The sequence below is a fragment of the Terrapene carolina genome, unplaced genomic scaffold (genome assembly GCF_002925995.2).
Source record: "Terrapene carolina triunguis isolate 2854851 unplaced genomic scaffold, T_m_triunguis-2.0 Scaffold67, whole genome shotgun sequence".
Classification (NCBI taxonomy): Eukaryota; Metazoa; Chordata; order Testudines; family Emydidae; genus Terrapene; species Terrapene triunguis.
The window spans coordinates 10,976,459-10,986,736 of record NW_020664418.1 but is presented as its reverse complement, the minus strand read 5'-3'; the positions used below and the strand labels follow the sequence as shown (position 1 = coordinate 10,986,736).

The window sequence follows — 10,278 nt, the reverse complement described above, 5'->3', positions numbered from 1 at the left end:
ATTTCCAAAATGCTGTTCAAACGCTAACTGCTTACTGCCCGCAGACCACCCCACACTGGTAAATACTGTCATCAGTTTACAGCTAGGAAGACATGCACGCACAGAGGTTAAGTGACATGCCCTATGTCACATTGCAAGCCAGCATCAAAACCAGAACAGAAGTCTCTGGACTGCTGGGCCCACGCCTAATCCAACCCAGAGTGCCTCCAAAGCAACCCCAAACTGCATGCAGCTCACTGGCCCTAGCGTCAGGGGAGACACAAGAGACGGTCCGCCCTTCACCTTGTGCAATGCAGGGTGGGATTTTGGGGAACCTCATGCTGGATGCTGCTGCAATACTGACCCTCTCCACTAACGCTGGCTCACTAGTATCCATGGCAAGACAACTGGTCCTTTCCTGTTGTGATGTGACCTGTGCTTCCCATGTGCAGATACCCCAAGCCAACAAACAAGACACCTAGTGTCAGCTTAGCATTAAACAAGAGGGCCAAGGGCATGCCTGCAACCAAGGTCAGTAGGTACTGTATTAATAGCTCCCTTTTGCAGTGGGAGAGCCACACAGGCTAACCAGCAGTGTGAGCTAGAGGTGGATCCAGCAGACATAGTACACAGGAGAGCTGTGATCTAACCTCATTCTGACAGTCACTAGTCTGTCACCCTGGAAAAGTCACTTCCCTTTTCAGGCCTCAGTTTTCCTGCCTGTCAAACAGAGATGAGCGATAGCTCTCAACCTCAGAGGGAGCTGGGAGGATTACTGAGGCCAGTCAGGAGCAAGTGGTCATAGACTGCAGGTGACCATACCTCTAGACAACATGGCCTCTGGCAGGGCACTGCCTCCTCATCTGGGAGAAATTTTACACTGGCCCAAATGTCCTGCAGTGAATTTTGCCAGACTTTTAACGTCCCTGACAGTTTAACATAGTAAAGCACTTTAAGAGCAGCCCCGAGGTTCAAAGCCCCAAAGCTGCAATGAAGCTAAAACACAAACTTCCCCTGCCCCCACAACCCCCTGCAATGCCTCTAGGCCTTAGCTCAAACAAAGAAACCCCACAGAGAAGCCCAATGACCATGGACGAAAAGGTTTTCAGGGTGCAGAACTACTGAGCCAGTTTCCTTCCCACAGGTCTTGGTTCTTAAATCCAACACCCAACCCACACTATGGCTGTACTCTAAATATTGTGTCTGCACACCTGATGGCTAACACCTTGTCAGTCGTCATGGCAGCCCTAGCCAGAGCCTAGGCTGTTACAAGTACTCTGTTTTTCCATGTAGACCAGTGTCCTCTTCCCATGCCTGTCCTCTGTACCTCATTTGGCTGGTCCTCCTTTCTAACAAAGAGAACCAGGAAAATACCCCAAGTGCACTGCCCAAATGCTGCTCTGCGTGGCCGCCCTCTGAGCACTCTATCCCCACACAAGCACAATGGGGCAGCCCAGAGGTTCTCAACATTTTTTCCTGAGCTCCCTCAGCCCCAACATGCTATAAAAATTTCATTGCCCACAACAACTGGTTTTCTGCATATCCAGTAGATGAAAAGCCAGACTCAGTGCTAGGGGGTAGGAAACAGGGCAATTGCCCAGGGCCCCATGCTACCAGGGGCTCCGCGAAGCTAAGTTACTCAGGCTTTGGCTTTCTGCCTCGGGCGGCGGGGCTCGGGCTTCAGCTTTCTGCCCTGGGCCCCAGCGAGTCTAACATCAGCCCTGCTCTCTGGTTTACTCTGGCGGACTCCCTGAAAGCTGCTCGCAGCAAGGGGGCCCTGGACCCCTGGTTGAGAACCACTGGGATAGCCCCCAGGGTACTTTGTGTGCGCCGCCTCCAGGTACTCTATCCTCTGCCCAACCACAATGGGATGGCTGCCCAGGTTTTCCCAACACACACTGATAGAAGCAGAGTTAGATAGCGTGGTAGGTGCAGACACACACATACAACTATGGCAGCACAAAAGCTGCTATGTGAACACAAACTAGACAATGTTAACTTGTAACCAGTTACGGTGACTGACTCTATACTAGAAAATTTAGTACCCATATTACAGTAACTGCCAGCAATAGTGCAGATGCACTAGTGTAGACAGGGTTCAGGCGTTGTACCATTGTGTCATGAAAACCTGCTCGCTAAGCTGTCTGTAACATATAACATATTTTTAGCTCAAATGCCCTCTACCTGGTTACAAAGCCACTGTTAAGAGCTGCATTATGGACTCAGCCTGAACGACATCTAACAAACAAGCCAAATTTGGGCAAATTCGCTCAACTGGCACCGGGCAGTTGTGTATCAGTGAAGTATTTGAGAGGCACATATGGGACAAGACTTGCTTTTCATTCTCTCTCACACAGACAGAATGTCTGGTAGAAAAACTGAACTGGTGTAACTACATTGATTTAAAATCAATCTAGTTGCACTGTTTGAAAGAGTCACAAGCCAACAAGAAAGGGAAGTGTGATAAATGGGATAAGAGGGGATCCCCATAATCCCAAGCAAGTGGATGGGGGAACCAAAAGCTCCAGAGAGATAATAAAAGGCCACATGAAGCCAATGGGCACAAGTGACAGTGCTGAAGCTGGCAATGTACTGGGAGAAAGAGCTCTTCAGTTTTTCCCTGCTCATCTATTGCCATCAAAACATCTGGACAAACAAATACTATAATTTAAGGATTCACATACTTTACAGTTCAACTTTGCCCTGGCTGGTACTGGAGCAGGGAGGGGACGAACTGGGTGTAACTGAATAGGCTCTTCTCACCTTTAATTTATGGGATTCTTCAGGCAAATAGCAAAATTACCATGAAAAACCAGCCTTGTCAGCTCCAGTCGCCTTGGCAAGATCTAGGGCTTGCTTCAAGCTGGCTGTGCTCTGAGATTCCAGTTCAGCTCCTGCTGCCTGAGGGAGAGGAGGGGGAAGGAAGACAGAAGGGGTGGGGGAGGTAGATCTGGGCAGTGATTATAATTGCTGCAGTAATTAGAGTGTTTCCAAGTGGCTAGTGGAGTTGTTCCCCAAGCAGATGACTCCAGCGGGGGTGGGGGAAGGGAGGGCCAAGGATAAAGCAAGCATGCCTCAGTGAGCACCACATTCAGGGAGAAAGCAGCTTGGAGTCAGCACTGGCGCTCACACCACCAACTGGCGGGAAGGGAAACATGACAGGGGAAGTTTGTTTCTAACTTCAAAAGCTCATCACCAAATTCAGGGAAAATAACTGGATTGATCAAAATGAGTCATGTGACCGGCAAAGCAATGGCTTCCAGCCACGATTCTGTTTGATCCCAACATCCGGGAGTCAAGTAGCACAGGCCAGGTACAGTGCAGCGCAAAGAGCCCCAGACTGCCCTGGGAGTGACCTCTCCACTGCCCTGATGGCCTGCCCCTCCCAATAGGTCACAGGATTGCCTGTCTTGCTCACAGGCCTTTCAATCTAGCAGACACGCAGAATTCTAGGCCTCCTTCGGGAGACCACAAATGCTTGGCACTGGCAGCCTCAAATGCTTTAGCAGAAGAGGAAAATGTCTCTGATTCCAAAAATGAAGGGGCTGCCACTTCATCTATTAATACCCTTAATTCCCCTAATTCAATAACCAATTAGTGCACCTTGGCTAAAGCTAGCAAGGGCTTCATCTGCAGGAGTAGAATGTATATTACCTGCACTCATGATCTCTCTTGCTGTCAAGCGTCAGCCCAGGAGCAGTTTGGGAGAGGCCAATCAGACTGCAAGGCGAGGTCTACGGACATGCAGGAACAAATCCGAGTGCAGGGAATACTAGACGACAAAACCCCTTCAGCGATTTTTTTAGGGAGGGATAATAAATAGGTGTATTTTACAGATTAATAAAGCACATTTGAAAAGCCATGATATACATCAGACTCTGGCTAATTCACACTAATGACCCATTGAAAATTACACAATTTTGTGAATTAGCAAGTACATAAAGGAATACAATAAAAAGCAAGAATAATGCATTGAAATGTACTTTGCTCATTTATTTTGTTAGCTGTAGTTCCGTTTTAATTACTTGTGGTGATACTGCAAATGCTAGGAAAGGTTCTATGTTAGGTTTTGCAAAAATAATGAAATCTTGCTAACAAGAAATCTCACTACAGCATTTGCTACTAAATCTTTGGGGAGAGACCAACAATTCTTGTGCAGATTAGCGAAGTTCTACTCTACAGCGGTATTCACAGTAGCACTATGTAATGCCCTATTTTCATTCATTTGAAAGTTCGCAAAGGTCTGTTCTTGTAAGATTAAAAGTGCCTATTCTTTTTGTCTCATCACAGAAATAAGATTCTGAGGTAGTTTTGCATAAAATCCTTCCATAGTCCTAAATTAACCAAGCAGGATATCATCTCATTTTTATAAACAAAAAAGATAAAACACATTACACACACTCATGCGGCACAGGTGGTCAGTTTTCAGTAAGAACCACTTCGCTGTGTGCACACAAAGACAAAATAACTAAATTACAAAGTTAGAGGTGACAAAAGCACTGTATAAAATGTATTAAAGTTTCCAGCCACTTAACAGCACAGATGTATTGGCCCAGATAGAATAATATACACCAGTGGTTGTATTTAACATCTGATGTTGCAAAATCATTCCACATCTCTACCGTGCTGTGGGCAGGGAAGGCACAAAGAGAGTCCTTTGCAGTTTTTTTCCCCAAATAAAAGAAGGAAATAAAATGCAAAAAACTTACCAATTTAAAACACAAAAGTCAAGATTCTCAGGCATGAACCTTGACTCATCCACAAATACTATTTTCAACTATTGCTTAGACTTGGGTGCAGAACATAATATACAGTACATGCATGCAGCTGAGTTAACTTTGCTTTTGGCAACTGAACTTCCTGGCTCCTTTGTGTTCAGATCTGAAACCTTAACACTGCTTTAGGTTTTGCAATGTGTACTCCTTTCTAGACATGCAAGCAGCATGATACTTAGATATCTACATTAAATGTGCATAAACATATCAGTAAAACAGGAAGGCTATACACTACAACGATGGCCTAATGGTAAAGGCACAAGAGTGGGAAGCCAGGGCTCCTGACCCTACATGCATCTGTGGGAATAAGAGGAGAGCAGTAGATGGGAACTTGGCTGCATTTGTAGGAACAAGCTCTTAGGAGCACTAAACATGGAAGTGGAGGAATGGATCAAAGGTTAGGAAAACATCGGTCCATATCTTCCAGTGAATCTTCCAAAGAGATGCCTGAAACCTCCCCTTGATCAGGGAGTTCCCATGTAATCTACAAATTTATAAAAGAAACACTGATCAGCCAAACTAGGGACAACAGCCCCACACGGATTTTCTGTGTAAGGATTTCAGCGGAATACACTCCACTGCAGCCAAGCATTCACCTTGCTCTGCCCCAGGCCTCTGGCACCACCGCTCTGCAGGTCAGCCAAAGTGGGTGTTTCTGTGTGTACAAGCAACTGCTCCCTGCGAAACCCTCACCAGCAGGCCTCACCTCCCTTTGTCACTGAACAGGCATGTGATCTGCGCAGTGTAAACATGTGCCCACAATTTTCTCTGGGCAGGGCTGTTTCTAATGCCAGATAATCCAACCACAATGAGGACGGGGGCATAAAAGCCTTAAAGGAAGCAACTGTGCACACACTCCATGTGTTGCATCCCAGAAACAGTGCACCTGGAACCATAAATACCATCCTATTTACATAACACTCAGTAGCAGAGGGACAAAGACTTAATACAGTGTATTTAATATTCCTATTACACTAGTGCCCAGAGGCCCCAATCAGCATCAGAGACCCATTGTGCTAGGCACTGTGCAAACACACAAAGAGACATAGTCCCTGCCCTGAAGAATTTACAGAAATCCTGGCTCAAGTCTGCCAAAGTGCAAGGTCAAAAGAGACATAAATTGGCTCAGCTCTGTCTGGTTCCCTGATGAACATTTGCTCAGAAGCACAGTGGGCAGCCCAAAGCCAATGAACGCTGGGTGTATCACAGTTACACACACCAACTGAACCCAAAACACACAACTACAGCCTCAGATCACCCCAGGAGACCTGTCTCCACTCTACACGTAGGGAAAGAATCCCATTCTTAGCTGTCAGACCTGTATCACTCACCAATGAGTAACACAACATACGACTCCACACCAGCCCAACAACAGAGCTCAGTTATTGCAGGGTTGCCCATAAGTATGTACTGCCTTAGTGGTAGGTTTTCAGGAGGGAGGGGGTATTAAAAGGGAAAATAGCACTGCAACATGTAGAGAATTTTGTCAAAAGCAACTTGGACACTGCAAGCAAAGCTTGGGCCAAGCTGGGCCAAATTAAATTTGACCTATCTCAACAGCGTCCAGTTAAAATTTCCAGTGTACTGGTTAGACAGCATACTCCAATATGTTGCTATCACCCCTCACCCTGAAGAGAGATGCACAGAGAGAGAATAAATCAGATTCTTAATGAACACTGGCCCTTACCTCTCAACGTTCATTTATTGCATTCACTTTGTTGCCTGTTTGGTGGCTCTCACGCAGTGGGATTTCTTAGGCTAGACTACTGGCTGTTTATACTTCACTACTAGCTATTTCTGCCTATTCTTTCATTTAAAAAAATGTATTTTTAGGTAGATTAATGATCGAAGAGCAATAAATACATCAAAGACAGAGTGGGTTTCTCCCAGGAGCCAGGAAGTATAGGAAAATGAGTGCATCACACACACATCCAATATTCAGGCTGGGGGAAGCCTGAGGGGACCTGCTACCCCGTGATCCCACTAGAGGAGGAGCGGTCCCTTTTGCTATATTCACAACTGCTGCTGCCCTTGTCTGGGACATTAATCCAAACAGCGGCACAGGTCCCATCCCATGACACCACCTGCAAAGAGCAGTGTTTATTTCCTAAATGAATGAAAGAGCAATACGAAGGTGCACATGTGTAATATAGACATGTCTATGCATGCTCATACATATAGCATGTAAGACTGAATAAGGAGCAGTTCAAATAACAGTCACAGAAAGATGTGTCTCCAAGATGCAAACAAACAACAGAAAGTATCCAGCTTGGGATATTCCCGATGTGTCCTGGCTAAACTCCAGTTCAGGTCATTACAGCCCGCCTGCTGATTTCCTCTGGTGGTTTTAACTGATGCAGCATTCTTGTCCTAAACTGTTGGAAAGCAATGTTGTGCAATCCTAAACAGCTGTCGTTTCCCACCCCAGAGGTGGTAGTATTTCAAGGGTGTACATGGGTCACTTCCCACATCTTATACCCAACCACAGAGATTTGGGAGGCAAATGAATGTCTGAGGATGGAAGGGGGGAGAAAATGTTAAAACATCACTTTTATGAAAATGCTCTCATTCCGAAGCAGGTAACATTTTGCTTGTAAATCACACTATAAGAAAGCTAATCAATAAATAAGCGGATTGGATTTTCCAAGCACTGTGAGCCAACAAAGAGAACATGCAGAATAACCCTGTGCCAGAGTCACTCCACAGAGCATGGAAACAGGTTTACGTAAATACATCCAGACAGGCAAGACTATGGAAGGGAATCTCCTGTTCCCCACAGTGCTCTGTTCCCATTGCAGGGCTGGCCACACAATGGCCAGCTGTGCAGAGCAGATGATTCAGCACAGACACTGGCATCCTTACTCTTCTGGGGGGAGGGGTGGGGAGGGAATGTGCCCATGAGATGTTCATTGTCCCTTGCAAAAAAAAAAAAAATCTGTGTACAACCTCTCAATCAGTGGCAATGGCCTGCCTGGTACAGGGACAAAATGGCCTGCTGGGAGGCTCCCCAGACGGAGCAGAGCCAAGTCTCACAGACAAGACTTGAACCCGTGACCTTCCCTGTGCATACAATCTGCAGGCAAGAGAGAGCGGCTTTATCCCCTCCCACCTGTTCATGCTCTCTGTATGTGTGTATATATATCGCCTCGATATGTTTCACTCAATATGCATCCGAAGAAGTGGGTTGTAGCCCACGAAAGCTTATGCTCTAATAAATTTGTTAGTCTCTAAGGTGCCACAAGTACTCCTGTTCTTTTTGCGGATACAGACTAACACGGCTGCTACTCTGAAACCTGAAATTTATCCCCTCTGCTTCACTCAGATAAAATCAGACCAATTACTGTGGGCTCCCAGCACAGCCAGTTTGTTCCTCACCACAGCCCAAACTGATGTCACCCAGAGACATTTGCCATTTCTCCTGTAATCAAGGAATGAAAATAACCCCCTCTTGGGGAGCCGGCACCAGATAAACCTTGCACGGGTTACATTCCAATCCCAACTCTTCCTCCGGCCAGGGACCATGCTCCCTTCGGGGCCCTGCCCCATTCCAGAAAAAGAGAGAAGACAACTGAAGTCAAATAGATTCACCCTCTCAGTCCAATTCTAGGCACCTACCACTCACAGCATTCTCCTGCCCCCATCCAGATGGAGACCATGCAGGGCAAGCTGATCCTGTGGCCCAGCAGGAGGGGGCAGGCTTAGTAACAACAGCACCAGGGCTCCAAGGATAGATAGTAGCACTTCTCTGAACAGCCAAGCAGTGATAGCAGAGGATCAAGAAACACGATCAAACCCGCCTTTAATTAAGGTGATCTGAAGTGCCTTGCCTAGGATTGTGACCCACAGATGCCACTGCCTCTGGCACCCATGAGAAACAGTGTTCGGAGAGGCAAGATTTCTTCCCACATTGACTGTTTGCATTTCAGTGAAGAGTCTGTTGGAGGATTTAATTCTCTGTGATTTGTGCTGAGAAAATCCCCCAGAAGGGCTCTGTCCTTTTCCCCTCTGCGAGCCCAACACTGGGGACGTAAAACTGCTGTGGGCTGCTGCCTGTCTCTTCCTCACACACCCCTACAACACACACACACGGGTCAGATGTTCTTCCTCCTCATCAGGCACAGGCCCAAGGGGAGAGAAGGTAATCAGTCATCAGAAAGCACAGTGATCGAACCCACATTGCAAATAAAGGAAATGAAGAAAGCCGCGGTGCCAGCACAATGCCCGGAGGCTAGGAAGGAGCCTGCCAGGAGGCAGTCTGGCACAGGACACCACAAACCTCCCCAAGGGACACTTCACTTGTTTCCCCAAGTTCTTAATTCCTGGCAGCGTGAGGATTGGGGTGAAGGACACGGGTGAGGAAGGGAACTCCGCTGAGGCCTGAGTGCTGGGATTTGAGATCACTCTCCCAACCAATCTGCCACTTGTGTCTGTGCTTTGCCCTCATCCCTTCCCTCTACCAGGTTCCCTTAAACCACCTGCTCCAGCACTCTCTCCGGCCCGCCTGAGCGACCACATGCCTAACACTTGGTGCTTAACATCCCATGCCCCATATCCAGCCAGGACACAGCACCCAGCCTCTATCTAAAGATCTGTCCTTGTGCCACCTCCCTGTTTGCCCTGGTCCTGCCCCCCACACCCTTCCCCACCTTAGCACTAACCTTGCCCCACATCACCCGCCTCTGTGACCCCTCAGACCCTAGCACCCCATTACACCCCCTGCCCAGCACACCCCTGTGATCCCGCAGGCCCTGCTGCCCCCAGCACAGTCACCAACACACTGAGCCCTGCAAGCAACAACAGGCACAAGGGGAGAGAGATCCTAAGCCCCCTCTGCCCCCCCCCACAGCTTCCAAGAGGACATATTCCGGGGGGGGAGGGAAGGCCTCCCCCCATCGTCTCACCGGTGGGTCACACTCCCGGGCCGCTCCCCTCCCCCGACTCACCGGGGGATCACACTCCCGGGCCGCCCCCCCCCGACTCACCGGGGGGGGGGGGGGAGGGAGGTCACACTCCCGGGCCGCCCCCCACCGACTCACGGGGGGGAGGGGGTCACACTCCGGGAGCCCCTCCCCCCGCCAGGCCCTGCGGCTGATCCCGGACTCACCCGGCTCCGGTCCCGTCCCGGGCGCTCCACTAAGTCTCCTCCATGGAGCCGCCGGGCTCCCAGCGCCGCCGGCTACGGGCCCGGGGCCGCCGCCATCCCGCCGCGCCGCGCTCAGTGCAGGCCGCTCCGCGCCTCCGGCCGGGGGCTCTCAGCGGCCGCCGGGCTCGGCTCAGCGCGCACGGGGCGGGGGACCCGGAGCGCGGAGTCCGGATCCGGAGCCGCCGTGACTCACTGAGCCGGGCGGAGAGAAAACCCGGCGCGCGGAGCCGCCGCCGCCACCACCAGGCAGGGAAAACCCGGAGCCGGGATGCCCCGTGCACACAGACCGCCGGAGGCGCGGGTCCAGCCCTAGGGCCCAGCCGGGGAGCACGGAGACAGAACTAGGACGAGCAGACCCAGAGGGGCAAACCCAGAACACTG

At 49.4% G+C, this 10,278-nt stretch overlaps 1 protein-coding gene across 3 annotated transcripts in view; it reads right to left on the bottom strand.

Annotated features, from left to right (window-relative positions):
* Positions 1-9,972, bottom strand: part of ZNF609 (zinc finger protein 609) — a 121,469-nt gene extending 111,497 nt beyond the window's left edge. For all 3 annotated transcript variants that reach the window (XM_024213768.2, XM_024213770.2, XM_024213772.1), the window contains exon 1: positions 9,859-9,972. The gene's annotated coding sequence lies outside the window, so the exon portion shown is untranslated. The remainder of the gene's footprint in view (positions 1-9,858) is intronic.
* Positions 9,973-10,278: the final 306 nt, after the last annotated feature.